This window comes from Acanthisitta chloris, unplaced genomic scaffold (assembly GCF_000695815.1).
Source record: "Acanthisitta chloris isolate BGI_N310 unplaced genomic scaffold, ASM69581v1 scaffold1629, whole genome shotgun sequence".
Classification (NCBI taxonomy): domain Eukaryota; kingdom Metazoa; phylum Chordata; class Aves; order Passeriformes; family Acanthisittidae; genus Acanthisitta; species Acanthisitta chloris.
In genome coordinates, this window is record NW_008692883.1 from 93,439 (window position 1) to 111,547 (window position 18,109).

Consider the following 18,109-nt stretch of genomic DNA (forward strand, 5'->3'; position numbering starts at 1 on the left):
GAAGCTCCAGAGTTTTTCATATGAAACTCTAGTTTGCCTACTTTTGCTATTTTTTTTTCTTTCTGTATCCTCAGTCTTGAAAATAGCTGAATCCCCCAAGCAAAATCTTCCCAAAAAAGATCCTATTAGTCAGACAGCTAACATCAGGAATGTTTAGCCTGAATTGTTCAAAGTTATCCTGAAGCAGAGTTATGACAATGGAAAATGTTAAGCGGCCTCCGCATAAATGCGGCTACTTGTGCTGCCATTAATATCCTTGGCTTTGTAGAGAATATTCTTGTGCTAGCTAAATTAGATTAACCAGGAAATTTTCTCATTCTTTAATGTCTATCAGATTTAAGACTTCTAGGCTTAAGCCTGCTGCCACTAAAGCTCATGGTAAAACTGTTGGATTCTGTGTGAACATGGACTTTTCAAGAGTGATGTCAAAATTTTGTGCTGTTGAAGTCTGTGAGTATTAAGAATACAAGAATATAGACATTACCGTGCAAAACTAAAGTGAATAGCTCTCAGACCAGACTTAGTGTGAACGTGTATGGCAATTCAGTCAGTTTTAACATTAGCTTGAAAAATTTCTAAGTGTATTAAGAATGTAGGAGTCCTCATGGCTTCTGGTAAAATTAAATTTTTAATACTGTAGAAAAAAAAGTGTGATGAAGGGTTCAATTCCATTTTTCTGAATGCTTCATATATCTGAAGAACTACAACTCTCAGGAGAGCATAATATCTAAAGTCATATTGGTATTTAATGTTTTATCATTGTAGTTCTGCTTGCAGCCTCTGCACCTTATTCCATTACCCTTAGATATGCCATGGTGTTATTCAGATTTAAATAGCTTTTTGCACTCTCTGCCAAGAAAGCAACTCCAAGTATATTGTCTGCATCACTTTCTAAAAAACCTGATAATATAAGCTGCTGCCCTTTTCAACTGGTGATTGCTGCCTGGTGGCACTATTAAATTGCAGGTAAACAAGCAGCAGCATCCCAGAGTCTCAGCTGGCATATTGTCACTGGGGTGTAGTAATACGTGCTCTGCTCCTGAGAACAGGTGAGACATTTACAGATTTAAAATACTGAGCTATTTTTTTCCCTGTATTTTGTATGTGCCAGGCAATTTTTTTGTCCCCATGAAAGTCCAGGGTATCTTCAATGCAGTTTTTGTTGATTTTGAGTTCCCAGAGCCTTTTCTTTTTTCTTTTTTTTTTCTCCCCAGGGCTAAATACCTGCTGTGCCAAAGCATGGGCCAGCCCAGTGCTGGCTTTGGGAGCAAGTAGTTCAGTAGGATGAGTCGTTGCCTGAGATAACTCACCTCACTGGACTGCAGTGAGATCCCAGCTAGCTGGAGTACTTTTGCTCTGCTGTGCAGTGCACAGTGCAGAGAGCTTCAGGCTGGGAGCCCTAGGGAACACACTATGTGTGAGCTGAGCCATTCTGCTCAGCCTGTGCTTCATTCCGTGCAATGTGCCGAGGAATCAAGAGGGAGGTGAGAGGTTTCAGTATATCCAGGGTGTGAAGTCTGTGCTGATGCCTTCCAATTTGAAAGCAAGAGGTGATGGTGACCAAAGCCAAGAGTTTCAATGACCATTCCTGGAGAGCAGAAGTCTGTTCCTGACAGAGGAGATCTGATGCTCTATAAAGTGTCCAGGGGCAGGAGTAACATCCAACGCAATAATTACAGATTATCCACCATACAGAGAATTCACAGCAAGTGCTCATACTTGACCACCTTGCAAAGTGATCAGCTCAGCTACAAATGAGCTTCTCTGTTTTGGATTGCTCTGCTGAGCTAAATAGGGGAACCTCTCTGAAGCTTGTGCATGGCTGATTTTAATAGCAGTGGTCTCATCTTGGTGTGGGGCTGTAATTGTGCACATCCCATTAGTGCTAATGGAGTTGTGCACCTGAAGTTCTGTGCATGGAGATGAGACTATAAATCCAGGGTTACAACCCCATTAAAGTTGTTTATTTCACATGTAATAACCCTTTTGCCACCAGGATATCTGAATTCATTGCTTTATTTGTTCCTTTGAATGAAGTCTTCTCATCCCAAGATGATAACTGCCTCTTCTGTGCCATGCCCTGAGATGACAACTCATACTTTTCTCCATCTCTGTTGCTCAGCATGGCAAAAAAAAAAAAAAAAAAAAAGCCTAGACCCACCTCCCAAGAGGTCCTGATGCAGAGAAACTATTTCCTTTTCTAAAAATCTTTTAGGCCTCACCAATTCCTGTATCATTTTTCATTATGAGTGTTGGAAGGTGCTGCTAGCCTATGCCATTTCTCAGCACAATTTCCCATTGCTTTTGGAAATCCAGCTGTACTCAGCACTTCCCTGCAGGCACTGAGGGCAGGGCACAGTGGAACCAAGGGCATCAGCAGCCAGGCTCATGATGGAGAGGGTATATGTTTGCATCAAGGAATGAACTGCTGTGACACATGAGGTCTGGGGAAAAGGCAGGGGAAAAAGAGAAGGTGGGAAATCCAGGAGAGGCTGGGGCTTGCAGAACTAAAGAGAGTTCACTTTAGTGAAGAACAAGTGCTCTCAACTAGTGAGGTACAATGATGGGTTTCCCCAGGTGACAAAAACAGGGTCAGGTATGGCCATTAATAGTAATATTCTAATGGCCTTTGCTTAGAACTCCTAATTTTTTTTCAGCAAGTGATTTTGTTCATGCAGGTCATGAAAAGCTTTGCCATGTCCAGGCCAAAACTTTCTACAGCAGTTCATTAGCTGAGTGCCCATCACAAGTTGCCTTGACAAGACTGGTTTGCCAAAGACATGAAGTCTGAACTCTCTAAAGGAGCTATAACAAGTTTGATGGTTATTTCCAGATATTGGTCTTTTCTGGCATGGAAGGGTTGAAAACCCTGCTCTGGGTCCATTTTTCTTGATTCGAATTTCTATGAGTGTTGTGCTTTTGGTAGGAGGACACTGAGGTTACAGGGAGGACTGGGGGGAAGCAAGTGCCCAGGCTTTGTCCAGCCTGGTATGTTGGAGGGCAATGGAGACGGGGCCAGCTCTGAAACAGGCTGTGTATCAAAAACACAGGTAGGAAGGTGATCATTAAGAGGATAAACAAAGAGGGGATCATTTTGGAATGTCTTGGGGGAAAGACAAGGAACCAGGAAGACACAGAGGTTCTTATTGAATCAGCTGACTTGAAGAAATGCCAATACATGAGGGAGATATTAAAGGCAGATGCAAAGGTGATTTTTCATATTACTGAGTGGGAGGAGTGCTGCATGGAGGAAGCTCAAGCTAGGTATAAAAATCATGAATGTGAGCAGACTGAAGCCAGTGATGAGCAGTCTGCTGCAAGCAGTTGGACTCTATTGGTGAGCTGGAAAGAGAAAGTAGACATCTGAGTAGAGGTAATGCTAAATAGAGTTGGTGGAATAGAAAACCTTTTCTGGGGGACTAATTTACAGGTGACACTTTCTTCTGGAGAACTGGAGTGTGTCCTTACCAGCTGAGTCTGCAAACCAGAGCCCACCCCTTCACCAAGGTTTCTGTGCTCATCACATCCCCCAGCACCATCTTGTCATTGTCCAGTGACTGCTGTTTCTGTTCATGTGTGTAAGCCTCTTTCAGAATAAGCCTTTATAACATTTCAGAGATTCCACTTCACTTCTGCATGCAGTTTTCAATATGCAACTCACTGAGTTAATTTGCAAGGATAGTTATCATGGTTTCAAAGACCTCATTTGGAGATGGATCCAGATGAGACAGCAGCAGCATTGAACTCCGTGTTGTGCCTCAAATCAAGAACCCAAATGGAACTTCTTTACCTTATTCTTTCCATTTCCATTTTATTTGATTATTCATTTAAGTGAATATTTAAGATCGATGTTGCTCCCAAGTACCTCCTTCACCCGAGGCTGCATGGTACCCCAGGGAACTGGACCCATGGAAGCCACCATAGAGCTGTTTAAAATTAAAAATCTGAGATTTCAGGTGTGCTGAATGCTTCAGTCTGCTCCACTGTGATAAAGGCATGCCTGCCATTGGCATGCTTTCAAGCCATGGCATTGCAAACGTGGCCAGTATCCAGGCACAGCTCTCCCTCTCCCCATCCATAACTGAGAGCATCATTTCTCAGCCATCCCTCAGTGCCCTGCTGGCAAGGCAAGCAGCTATGCCAGCCATGCAGTTATTCAATTGTTGAAGCCTAGGGAGAGCATGAGGACCCTTCAGTCGAGGACTCTTCAGTGAAACTGCTGGCTCTACCCCTTTTGTGATAATCACAGACATTTATCTATTAAAAGAAACAAATTCAGACATTGTCAGTTTGCACCAACTTTTTGTTCTTCTGCGCCGCACTGCTTGGTTGGTTGTTCCAGAGCTGTGCAGTTTTTTGTTATTTTTAAGGGGTTTTTATTTTTGACCAAATCAGCACAAAGTAGTAGTGGCAGTAAAAATCAGGTCATTTTATTTTAACATCTGGCTATGTCTCGTGTTTGACATTGGCAGAGAACAAATAAAGGCATTCTGTTGTATCCCTGTGAAATAAGAATTTATTTATTCATTTGTTTATTGCCATTTAGGTGTGTACTGTGCTCTGCAGAAAGTGCATCCCATAGTTCCTCATGAAACTCTCCTAGTTGTGGGCTGAGTATGATAAAAGTTTAGCAATCAACTTGGCAGAGGAAGCACTGCCAGGAGACACCGCCCAGGGAGCATCCCACCACCTACTCCTAGAGCAGATCCAGCAATACTGGTACCACCAAGATCCTGGCTGTGTTACCACCCGGGTTGCTGGCCTGGATAAGCCCTTTGATAAGGCCACACAAGCTGGCTGACATCTAGGGGCTACCACCTGTGAAGGGCTCTTGTTTATTACTTGTCCCCAGAGCGATTCATCTCAGTTGGCTTCTGCTGCCTGTGTTGGGTGTCTCTCCATGAAGTGTGCAATGGTCAGGGGACCACATGAAAGCACCAACTTCTGGATGTTCATGCCCTGAGCTCTGCTGATTGCAGAGGAGGCACAGGGTTACCTGTCAGGTGCACACAGACTGTCAGCCAAATGAACATAGCCTCTGGTACCTCCAGTAAGATCACACTACAGGGTCCTACTTCATCTGTCCCAGCTCATCCTTATCTTTTGTATGCCATTTATAGGTAAATGAGATCCATCTCTTCATCCTGGGCATGTGTGACTCTGAAAACTCTGAATTTGCACCTGGAAATGGGAACAAAGCAAGTCTGCATGTGAGAAGTGTTCTTGTTGTACTGTGCCACCCACCACTGTGTGTGCCGGCAGGTGTGTGTGCACGTGCTCCTGCAAGCTCTGAAAGTGGAGACCCCACTGATAATCAAACTTTGAAATATGGTACGTGCCCATCCTACTGAGACCATCATGTTGGTTGCACGACATGTATTGTGTCTTTGTCGATATTTTTGAATAGCTACAAATATTTCCTATCAAGTTTTATTAAGTGAGACCCACATACTTCTCCCAGCTGTGACTGCGGTCTGTTCCTACATAGCTGTTCACCCCGCCCTCGCTCAGTAACACTTCACAGTCATGCTGTGGTGCAGATGAAGAATTTGGGCTTGAAGTTGGCAATCTGATTCCTATTAAAGCTGTATGGAAATTTGCCACACACCTGCCTAGAAAGCTGGAATAAATAAGTCAGTGCTGCACAGTGATACCTAATGGCAAGCGGATAACTTGAATAACCTTGTACTGGGTTAGGCTCCTCAAAGCTCTGCCCTTTCATGGCAAGAGAAGGAAAAATATCCCAAGGCAGACATGGAGGGCTGTGGACTTTCTCAGAATTAACTTTCAGCCCTTCTGAAAAGAAAGGACTGACATCTGGCACAGCTGAGAAATGCAGCTAGGAGAGCAAACTGTGAGACCCACTAACACTCGCTGGGGACAGTCGGCACCAACAAGAATGCAGCCGAGTTAATTGCTACAAGCTAATAACCATACAAGGCAAAAAGAAGAGCATGTAAATCTTTGTGTCTGACTCCCATTTTCGGAAATACCTTTGGACTTCAGGAGCAAATGTCATAAGTAGAACTTACACTCCTCATCACATGGATCACTTTTGCAAGGAGGACCATCTTCATTACATGCATCTATTAACCATTAACTGTGGGAGCAACTCTTCTACAAGCATGACTGATTTGCCCTCGCTTGTCTGCAGCTACAGAAAGTTATTTTTAAATCTAGGCATGCATGAGCCGTGGGCAGAAACTTCTGTGTTTAGGTCCTGTGCTTCTTAGGAAGTTAGTTGGTCATATTGTTTTCCTGGTGCTTTCTCACTTGTTTTAGCTACCTTTTTTGCATGCCTATGGGCACCTGGTGATTAGTATCTGCAGTTAGAGCAAGTGTCATCAGATTTAACTGCTGTTGTTTCGTGTTATATTTTATAGCTGTATCAGGTTAGGCATCTCGCATGAGAAGTGAAGTCACCATATTTTTCTTTTGGAGTTTACAAGCTAATCTATGAGAAAATAATCTTAACAAAAATGGTTTGCATTTTAAAAAGCCTTTGATTTGCATAAAATTATATTAGTTTTTTTTCCCCAACATCTTTTAATTATCTTTGTTTCTTATTCTTGAAAGCTAAATGGTCCTTGCCTCTAGGCTGTTGGTGATGTGTAAGTTACACTGGAGACAACATATCTAATTCAGCAAGAAAGATGCACAGACTCCAATACACAGTCCAGCCTGTTAAAACAGATAATCAAATCTTGCTAAGTATATGAATAGATTAAGAATGTAGTAACTTTAGCACTTAGAGTTTGTGACTCTGGCCTCATGGGCTTCAATGACAGCTCTCTCCCTGTTGTCCAACTTACATCTGCATTGGAAGAACAGCAGATTGCATCTGTTTATTATCACCTAAACCTTATCAGCTGTGTAAAGGCACCTGTAAATCCTCTGCAACCCATTTACCTACAAACTTGCCCTCACAGGCCTGGTCTTGAATAGGGGTGAAAAATTACATCTTGAATCACACCAGATATGCCAGACCAAGCTGAAGAGGTGCCTCACTGGAGATCTGTTTGTCTTACTATGGCAGCTGTGGATTCTGTCCCCACTGCACTGCCCCAGGTGGGAAGCAACCCAGGGAGAAAGAATAACCTGTAGCTCCAAACATAGCCCTGCTCTCAGAGCAAGCAGGAGGGTAGTTGCAGTTGCAGATAGGAAGAAAATTTGCTGCCCAGGAAGGTGCCATTCCCTTAGTGTCACCTCCCAGTGCTGTAGGCTCTCTGGGCTGACGTGAATAATGTCAGTGAACTAAACAGAAGTGGTTTCTACTATTACATAGTTATTGTAAGTATTTCCAAGTTGTATGGCAAAGAGCTTTTTTGGGCATGGCTGTGCTCAGAGGGAAACTGTACATAGGTCTGTGTGCTCAATTTCATCATTAATCTTGGGACAAGTAGGTAACAAGTAGTCTCTCAATGACATGACAGTATATTGTGTTTACGATGTCAAACTAAGGCTGTTCTGATTTTTTGACTTCTATAAAACACCCCATATACTGTACTAGGAAATAGTCACTTTTTTACGTATGATGTGCCAGGTTGGTATGGTGAGACAGTTTTGATACATTTCCAAAGAAACTAGACTTCTGGGATTTTTTTATTTCATTCCTCCCAATGCAATCTGATCTACTGCTGGTCCCATGTGAAGCCAGTTTATGTACCTTTGGCCACACAGCCCCACATGATTACTAACTGACTTTCTTGGCTCTTAGGAAAATTGTCAGGCAATTTTTTGATGTTAGCTCAAAACAAGGAGAAACAGGATGCTTACTGGTCCTGGTTCTGCACACAAATGTTGGGGGAAAAAAGCATATATTTTCTTTAAATATAGGGTAATTAAAAATAATCCCTGAACAATTTTTTTCTTCTATCTGAGCAATTATAAGATGCTGGCTTCTTTACTGGGAAGAAACAATGTTCTTGTACCCCTAGTTGGAGACTGGAATAGCTTTTGAAACAGAAGAATCTGCTTTACTAATAAAATCTATTGATCAGCTAAACATGCATACCCAGTAACTCCTGGTGGGTCATGTGAACTGCTCATTGGAAATATGTGGAGTCTGCAGTACCTGAAAATATTTCTATATGTTGTTTTCACTTAGTGATGTCAGGATGCCAAATTTATAAATAATAGGGTCATTTCACCTTCTGTTTAACTGCTGGATGAACGGCATCCCTCTGGTTGTAGCAATGGTTTAACTCCATTGCCCTGTAGACCCTTCAGGGTCAGGCATCTCTGGTCCTGCTCCTGGGCAAGGGATCATGGGTGGGTTGATTCTACAGAGGGCAGATGAAGCAGCATCACTGCTGGAGTGGTAACCTGCCTACCAGGCATCTTGGCACAGCAGGGTCTAGTCCTGCCGCCCGCTAATGCTACTGGCCAGGGGTCTGGGAGTAGGGTGGATAAGAGTTTTGAGTAAATTTGATTCAAGATGCAGATTTTGCAGCTTGGACCTACCCCTGTTTCTGGTCTGGGAGCATCCTGCTGGTAGTTTCTGTGTGATGGAGGAACAGTGGGGAGGAGGTGGCACATTCCTGATTTAGTGGGAGAAGGCACAGGCTTTGGGAGTCCAAGTCAGAGCTCTGCCCTATCTCACAGAAGTTAAATGAGCATTTCTCAATCTTTTAAAATCAAAGGACCTACAAGCTTTTTTGATCTGAGCTACAGCAGCCAGGGAGCAAATGGTGCCTGTGGGCAGGCACTGACATAAGTGCCTGCCAACTGCGTGGGATGGTGTGTGTGTGTGTGTGTTTTGGTTTAGGCTCTTAATTATTTTTCTGCAATCAGTTCACGGACCACCTTCTGCCTTATGGATTGTGGATTGCCCATGGGCCCCACAGAGCAACGCTGAGCTGGATGACTGTTATGAACTTGGCCTCACCAGAGGCATTATAGATGAAGGATTTATGTGCTGTTACACATATTCCCTGAAATAATCACCTCTGTCTCAACGACTTTGATATTGATAAGTGGCTGAGGTAGAATCTGTGTTCCTATCTAGTCCTACATGCCTTGTTTTGCAATTATCCACCTTCACTGGTTTTCTCATATAGACTTAACATTTAGCAATTATTTCTTTGCAATAATCTACATTAATTCAGACATTGCATCCAAGGATTTAAATCAGTGTGTGCATTTCAGGTGAAACATTAGAAACCTTTCAGCATCTGTAATAATTTTTCTGTATTAAATGTAGGAATTTTTTAATTTAATATTAAAAAAATACACTTAAATACTATGGACCAGCTTCAAAGTGGCTGCAGACAGGAAATTGGAAGTTGGATGCTCTCTCTTTAGCCCATCTGAACATAAAGTTTCACAGGAGCTGGACTTCAATCCAGCTCAGTGTGGTCTTGGTTTGCTGAGCTTGCTGCTTCACAGGGAATGTGAGCTCCTTCCTGGGAATGGATGAAACTGTGTCAGGAGACCAGCCAACATGACTTTGCCTTGCAGAGAGCTGTGCTGCTGCTGCTGTCCCGTACTGCATCAGTGGGGTTCTTCTAGGAATGTTTGTTTCTGTTGTGTCAAATCAATGACAGCCCATGGACACTGGGGTCAGTAGTTAGTTGGTGGTCACTAGCTTAAACTGGTGACTTAACCAACTTAAAATCCCAATTTGCCCAGAGGAGGGGTTGGGAGATGCACTGGGATTCTGACAGGAGAATGCATGGCTGGGAAAGGGCTCAAGAAATGACCAATTGACATCACTTCATTAACCACTGTTAATTCCTGTGACCAAGGCATTGGGCAAATACTAAGAAAAAGCTGCTCTTGCCTCAAAAAGACATCATGTACTGGTATTTAATGCACAGCTCATGGCTTCAGGCTGAGACCTGGTGGTCCTGTAACAGTGACAGGTTCCCACTCCCCACATCTGCCTACATATGGGGCAGTTCCCAGGGCAACAGAGGTGAAGGTACCCACTTAGGAAATGTGGGTAATGATATGATAATGATAAAGAAAAGGTAAATTAATCATTATATGTGAAAAGGGTAATTAGTGAGCACGTTGCCACTCAGCAGCTCTGCTTTTGATCTGTAGTTCAGGCCAGTGTTTTCAGGAGTGGCTGATAGGCTGTAGTACTTGATCTCTCGGGTACATACATCTCGTTCTGTGGGTAACTGGCTGAGTGATAAATCTGGCTAGACTGCAGTAGAGCTTATCCCTGCTTGTGAACAGCCACTGTAAAAACATTTGGGGCATGTGCTGCATTTTAAACATTGATGTCATGGCCATTTCTGTTGCTGTTTCAAAACACTGGAAGAGACAAGACAACAGGCTTATATAGTTCACCAGCTCTCTTCTGCTTGTTCCTAATCTTAAAGTGATTTTTTTCAGTCATAGATAGCATTCTTTTCATTTTCTTTTAATTTTGTCTGCCGCTTTGGATGTCAAATCTGGTTTATATACTCAGTGTACACACACACATTCCCTAAAATAGAGGGATCCTGCTGGTTTGCCTCAGGCACTTTGCAGCCCATTCCTGGTTATAGCAACAGCAAATCTACTCAAAGAGCAAACCTTTCTGCCCTGCCAAGTACATAACTCGCAGCTGAGTTGGTGGAGGCAGCATTGGACCTCTGCGTTCTCCTCATGCCCTGCCTGTCCCATAGCAAGGGAAAACTAAATCTTCCCTCACAGCTGAGCAGCTAAGATTTTTTGACCAAAGGAGCAGATGGGAAAGGGAAACCTCCTCACCTGCCTTGTAGGAATGTGTCCTCTCCTGCAGTCAGTTGGGAAAACGATGGTGCAGCAATTTTCTTGCACAGCTCTTGATGCTGATTATTTTCTTTAAACGTCATTTCCTGAGTGGAGTAGATTCTCAGGTTTCATTTTGTGTTAGAAAAAAGTAATTTTCTAAGTAATGCTTTAAGTTTGTCAAAGAAAAACTTAAGAGAAAAACTTCATGGCTCAAAACCCAAAAGGTGAACAAGAAGAAACCCACATGGTGCTATTATCAAAACAAAAGATAAGCCAGCCATCTAAGCAACCCAAGAAATGAAGATGATCTGGCCTGGTTTCTGATGGGGGCTGGCAGTAGTGTGCATGCCTGTGTGTCGTACTGATAATGTCAATAACTCCTTCTGTTCCTCCTCCTCCCCCTCGTCTTCTAATTTTGTGAATGATATTTTTTATGTCTGCTTCTTTTTGGATGTGTTTGGTGTTGGTGCAGGGAGAGACAAAGAGAAATGCCATAATCTGATCTGCTCTGGGCTTGGTTGTGTTTTTCCATGCATGTGTCTTGCTTGCTGGCCGTGTGCCTCCCTGATTGCCTCTGTTCTGGGTCAGCGGATTCAGCAGCTTGGGAGGGCATCAGGTCCTTGTAAGGCTGATCTGCTTGGTCAGGACACTTTTACAAATGTGTCTGACAACAATCTAATTGTCCTGTGCCCTGACAGAGCTGGACAGCCTGCAGACCTTCTCTGCTTTCCGGTTTTCCCTCTATCATTTTCCATACAATGTCTATCTCTTTCACTGCTCAAGAACTTGGGACTGAGCTGGAAATGGAGATACTGTGGCTTTATTAAGAGGATCTGGTATTGTTATTTATTTTCCCCATGGTTCTTCTGCCCATAGCTTCTCATAGGCTTCTAATGCCCATAGCAGCTCATGTTTTATTTCAGTCTGACATGTGACAATTCATTAAAGAATTATGGATGCATAATTTCAAACTGTGCCTGAAAATATTCACAGGGCTCATGTTAGGAGTTGCCAAAACCAGTAGCCTCATAGAGAGGAGACTGCTGGAGTTCCACAGCCTCCAGCCCAGTCAGCAGTGACACTGAACATGTGTTTCCAGTAGGCACATGAGTGCACACACATACGTATATGCACAGCCTGAAAAGTAACACCAAATAAAGCAGATAGAAATATGCAACCCCAGCAAAAATGACCTAATCCTGTCCTCTTGCCTGGCTCAGCAGGATTAAGGTCCATTAGTAGGACTGTATAGATGTACATATATACAAGTTGGACCCCTCCAGCAGCTGGGCTCAGACTAGATCCCAGTCTCCTCAGTTGTTCACATCTGCACAGATGAAGTCCCAAGGCCACAGTCTCACACCAGTGTCTATACCCAGATCCGTCTGCATACACACCTACACAGAAGAGAGAGCCCCATATCCACAAAAGAGTTAGAAATTCAGTTGTTTAAGAAAATAATAGACTGCTGCATGGTCAGGCAAACATACTGACCAGACACCTTTTTATGTGCATCTGGCTCTTTTGATGCCCTTTTCCCTCTATTTTCCTACATCTCTTCTTCCCCAAACCACATCGTCTCTCCTTTTCCCAACCTTTGGTTCATCTCCTAAACATTGTAAAAAATCTTGCACATTCCCAGCATGATCTTCCCCTGCATCCCATAATAAGCTCAATCCCCCAGGGCAGGGACACCCAGACTGTGCAGTACCCCAGAGAGCTGCTCCTGTGGACTCATGGTGCTGGGTCTCACCCAAACCCTGGGGCTAATGCTCTCCTGGAACAGCCCGGGGCTATCTGGGACAGGGTTTCATGTCTCTGAGCAGCAAGTCCCCAGTGTCTCTGTGCTTTTCTGTGTGGGTGAGGGTGAGCTTTTCATCATAGAACTGAACAGGTTATTTCTGGAACAAGAAATTGCCTGGAAACACTAGAGGCTACCCAAGTCTTAGGCATGTTCAGAAATGCCTGAGCGACTTAGCAGCCTCCTGTGGAGTCCTTGATACTTAGGAATATAAAACTCATCAAAAAATGGTTGCTGTTCATAGTCCCAAGTTGCTTTTGAGCAGGGGGCTGAGAATTTTCTCTACAGTATTTACTCCTGTTTTGACTAGTATTGCACAAGCCATAGATTTTGTACTATGAAAACTGCTCCCAACATAACAATTTATGGTGAAACTGCAGCACATATTTTAGAAAGATAGAGACTTTGAGTCAGGACTGGATAAATAATGGAAAATGCATCACACCATTTAGCAACCTGTTCCAATAGCAACTTTGATCTAACAGACAGTGATTTGTCAAAATCCACTGTCTAAAACCTAATTGAAATGTGTTGCACTGATTGACAGAGCTGTAGTCAACAACATTCAATGTAGAAATAAGAGGATATTTTCTTCCCTGTGTGCTTGTTAGATTAAAGAGCTCTCAAGGATCAGAAGAAGTGTCTCTGTCTAAGGAACAGAGGCATCTGTGAATGGTAGGGGTGTAATTTCCTACCCACCTCCAGTTACACTCTCTTGTGATCCATCTGTCTGGGAAGCTATCAGGTATTGTGTTTTATAATTACTGCTTGTTAAAAATATCATCTTCATTGGAAGTTTAAAAAACGTAAATCTCAACAGACCCTGAAAAAATGAAAGCAAAGCTACTTTTAGAAAAAAACCAAACCCAACTTTTAATGAGAAAGAGATTAAAAATGGGAACACTCTACACAAGAATTTGATTTTTTAAAAACACCAAACAATCCAGGTAGAGCATTTCAATGATAAAAGAAAGTACATGCTTAGGAAAATGTTTTATGTCAGGAAAGTGCATTAAAATGTTTAGATGAAGATGTCTCAGTATAATTGTAGGACTGCATTGAGAGGTGTCCTTTGCCTGTTCAGGTGCAAGACTGAGCTCAGAGTTCGACCTTCAAGTAGCAGCTGTGTTCAACTCCCTTCATCTGGGAACAAAATGGTACATCAAATTGACAGGAAAGATGGATGTATTTGCTAATGGGATCTGGGTCTCTTTAAATAAGTGTCTGATTTCCCTGTAGAGCTGAATTTAGACAGGAAGAGCAGGTGCCTCACATCCTCAGTTTTCCCTTCAGCTATGTGCGAGGGGGCAATGGTAAACCCCTTCCAACCTACACACCCTGATTTCCTTTCCACAGAAAGAGATGGTTGTGACTGAGTTACATGTCTGGACTTAGGACCTGGAAATCTTCCTAGGTCCCTGTTATGGATATAGCCAGGACTAACACTCTGGATGTCTCTGAAGGTGCTTCATTTCCATGATGAACGTATATAAGGAATTAGGAGAACTATTGCATTACGCACTCGAGGAGCCTTAGTTAAGTGGATTGGATCCTACCTGGACCAATCATCACCTCAGTGACACTGAACTGTTAAAGCAAGAAAGAGCATTATCAGACAGTAGGGACTGAAGGCTTATACGTAGTCCCAGTGAGTGTGAAGACACAACTCAGTGTATATGCTGATTTAACAACAGAATTTGCCCTCTCTTTATAGATGAATACATATCCCATTTCTTATCCTTGTTCTGATATCACCATTTGCTTCTATGGAAAACTAGGTGTCCCCAGCTCAACAGAACCATGTGTCTGAGAAAAATTACTCAGTTGATACTGTCTACCTAGTTGCTTCCTGCTTTCTTTTTTTGGTTTCTGTTCACCCAGGCTAGGTAGGAATTAGTCACCTAGAGCTGCAGAATTACAATATTTGTTTGTGTGCCCTCTGTTTAAGGGGCTGACCCATCTATACCAATAATAATCTGAGAGACCACCTAAATCCAGCAGAGCTTGCTCCTTCCTGCAGTGGTCCATGCCAAGGATGCTCGTTGGGGCAAGCAAGTTCACTCCTCATGTCCAGGTATAGACAGACAGACTGGAAGTTGCTGAGCTGGCCTATACTGCAGTGGCACATGTCTTGGATTTATGCAACCAAAACTGGGACACAAGAAAGGGTAATGGGTAACTATGGTTCATGGCCATGGACTAATTATTATTTTGGAACAAAGGCCATAAACCCCAATGTTGCATATCTTCAGCATGGCACCTTCAATGAAGCTGCACCAGTTTTTGAGGGCTGATGAGTTACTATGGCAGCTTAGTAACTGTGTGTCTATTCCTTCCTCTGCAGATGGTGAACATGGGAGGGTGGAGTGGATTTTCACACCAGAGTTCAAACTGACTAGTTGGCATTAGAAGGGATAACCCTAAGCCTATGTAGGCAGAAAGAGTTAAAGAATTCCAGTTTAGACGTGGAGGGGAATCATGACTTTTGCTACATCCTTCTGCCCAACAAGTATAGTAACAAACTGGGTGGATGAGGATCTTTCTCTGTTTGTAGAGACTGAAAATTATGGTATTTGCACAGCAATAAACTGTTGTGGGAATAAAAACAGCTCTCAGATGTTTACTGCTGGCAAACAGGGGGATCCTGAAAAAAGGGATCATGGACGTGGAGGGGAATCATGACTTTTGCTACATCCTTCTGCCCAACAAGTATAGTAACAAACTGGGTGGATGAGGATCTTTCTCTGTTTGTAGAGACTGAAAATTATGGTATTTGCACAGCAATAAACTGTTGTGGGAATAAAAACAGCTCTCAGATGTTTACTGCTGGCAAACAGGGGGATCCTGAAAAAAGGGATCATGTGAGGATTTATGTTTTGTGGTGGAGACACTAACAGTAAAATATATTTTAAAAAAAGCCAGTATTCTTACCTGATGCCATGGGCCAGCGCTGCTTCTCACCCTGCTGGACTGTATTTCACGCTCTGCAGAGGCAATACACTTTCTTTGCAGAATGAAAGCATGACTTCCCTCTCATCCTCTGCCCTGGAGGCTTGTTAAAAGGAGGAAGCATAAGTGCATCTGGAAAGTGACTGGCTAAATTACCCAGGAGCCAAAGAATTGTGAGGGTGTGAGGGGGGTTGAAGTACGGTTTGTGAGTTACTCTAGTTATTATCTCAAACAGCTCATCCCATGGAGTTATGATGGGGTAACCAGAGGGTTACTCTACCTTTAGTCACATTTCAGGTGTTGCCCCTGGGGATCCCTGTGCACTGAATGGGCTGTTTCTCCTAAGGAAAGACTATAATTAAAATGCTCTTTAAGCTCTCCTGTATGTACCTTCAGTCCCTGAGGAAACTCCAGAGGCAAGGGCCCAGACTTAGAACTCCTGGGATTTCCTCCACTGGGCCACACACAAGTACTTCTCCCAGGGCCATATGTGGGTTTTCCAGTAAAAGTAATCTCAGCCAGGGATGTCAGGAGTATGGGATGAGGGAGACAGACATACTGCCCTGCAGGGACACTAGGCACAGTATGGCCCATAGGCACTGAGTCTCTCTGGTGGCCAGGGTGCCTGAGTTTGGGCTGTAAGACCTCCCTGTGGCAGTGGCTGGAAGCAGAGGGGTAATTTCTGCATCCAGAAGGGAGCCAGCTTTGCATAAGGAAATAATCTCATACGACAGTGTGATGAATTTGTGTGCATGTATATCCCCCGCTGCTGGAGGCAGTCCAAGCTACGTGTCTGTGTGCCATAGGCCCTCTGTGGCTCAGAGCAAACAGAGGATCCCTTTCAGCCTACGTGGTGGGGAACCGTCCTCCTGGCATGAGGCATCCCTCGGACACGGGTCATTTCCCAAGCTGGGTGTTTTGGCTTAACAATGCACAGGAAAGACACTTTGATTTTTGCTGGTTTGTACTAGCAAAATCTCTGTAGAGAGAATGTCTGATTTTGTGCTGTTATGTTGTTAATTTAATTTGGTAATGGCAGAGCTCTATTGGTGAAAGCTCTCTTTCTCTAGTGTAATGCAGAGAACCTGCTGGTGCTGCTCTCTTCCAGCCAAGCCCCCTCCTACGCAGGTGGGACCTGATGCAAAGGGGTGCTCAGGATCTGGCTGGTGCCCTCCACTCTTGCATGGAGGGGTCTGGCAGAAAATATCCATCTGCTTCAGCCCAGGAACACTCCACAATGAGAAAGAGGTCATGGGGTACAGGGGTGACTGTGCTGGCAGTCACTCGCAGCAGGGTTGGAGCTGTCTGCCCTGAGCGGGCGACGGGAGAGCGGCTCCCTGCCAGCAGAGCTGGCGTGGGGTGGACTGAGCCATCTCTGTTCCCCCACACCGTGGCCACCCTGGCCTCCCTCTTTCCCAGTAGTTACGTCAGAGCCTGTGCACTTTGCCAGTAGGTTTGATACGACTGACTAAAAGCACCATTTTCCTGGTAAAACAAACACAGACTCCTTTTTAAAAACACCTTTTGATACTTTATGAGCAGTGCTGGTATATGTAACCTATCAAGCCCAACATATGGCTTATTATGACATTTAGCTGATTAAAATAGTCTAGACATAAACTTGAGATTTCAAAAATGTTTAAGCTAAGTCCGAAATACATTTTAATGTACAGTAGATGTATACTGCAATTTGGGCCACCTGTGTCCCTGTAGGAATTATGGAGCAGGAAGTACTTTTGACTCAAGAAGTGTGTCTGAAAATTGAGGCTGTAAATTAACAACAGCTTGTCTATTAGATTATTTCACCCATAAAGGAGTCTGTATATTTCTAAATGCCTCATGATTTTCAATACCTTGCTGTTGTTACTTTTATTAAAGAAGGAGGTTGGCAACAGTCTGGGCTTCTAGGTCGAGCACATTTTTAGAAAATCATGGAATAAATAGCAGCAGCCAGCCAGACGGTGGTGAAGCATACCTGTGGCCACAAGAGGAGGAAACCCCAGGTTGGCCTGTTAGTGGGCATGGTGGTGCCAGTGTTCCCGGGCATCCAGGACACTCAGCCCAGCCTACTGCAGACAACGGGTCTCCTGCTTGTTGGCCATTTCAAAGCCAAAGGCAGGGCACTGTGTACACACCACCGTTAGCCATCCCTGCAAAAGGCCATATAATTTAGCTCTTTGTCAGCTTCCTGGTCATGCTGCATAACTTCACATCATCATCTTCCTTGCCTGCCTTTCTCCTTTGTTTTTCCTCCCTTCCAAGAGTTTGGTCTATTTACAGTTGTTCAGCTGTCTCTGGAAAGGCCAGAATTGGAAACCAAGGAGGAAAAAAATGATTCCTGCCACATGATTTGTCCCAAGCTTCCCTGGAGTGGCTTTTAAAGAGGTGAGCAATGAATCCTGAAGGCTGCAGAGAGGGGGGCCATCTCTGCAGACTCCTAGCGAGGAGCATGAGATAAAGGCTGAGTAACGGTAAGGGCATCATCAGCAGAGGGGACAGGGCTGGGGAGGGATATCTACAGAGAAATTTCCATGAGGAGGAAGTTATGGGACAGAATATGCATCCTGTCCTCCATAAATTGTTGTATATTTCCCATTTTGCTGAGCAGTTTTGACACATAAGTTAGACCTAATATCTTGCACACAGCATGAG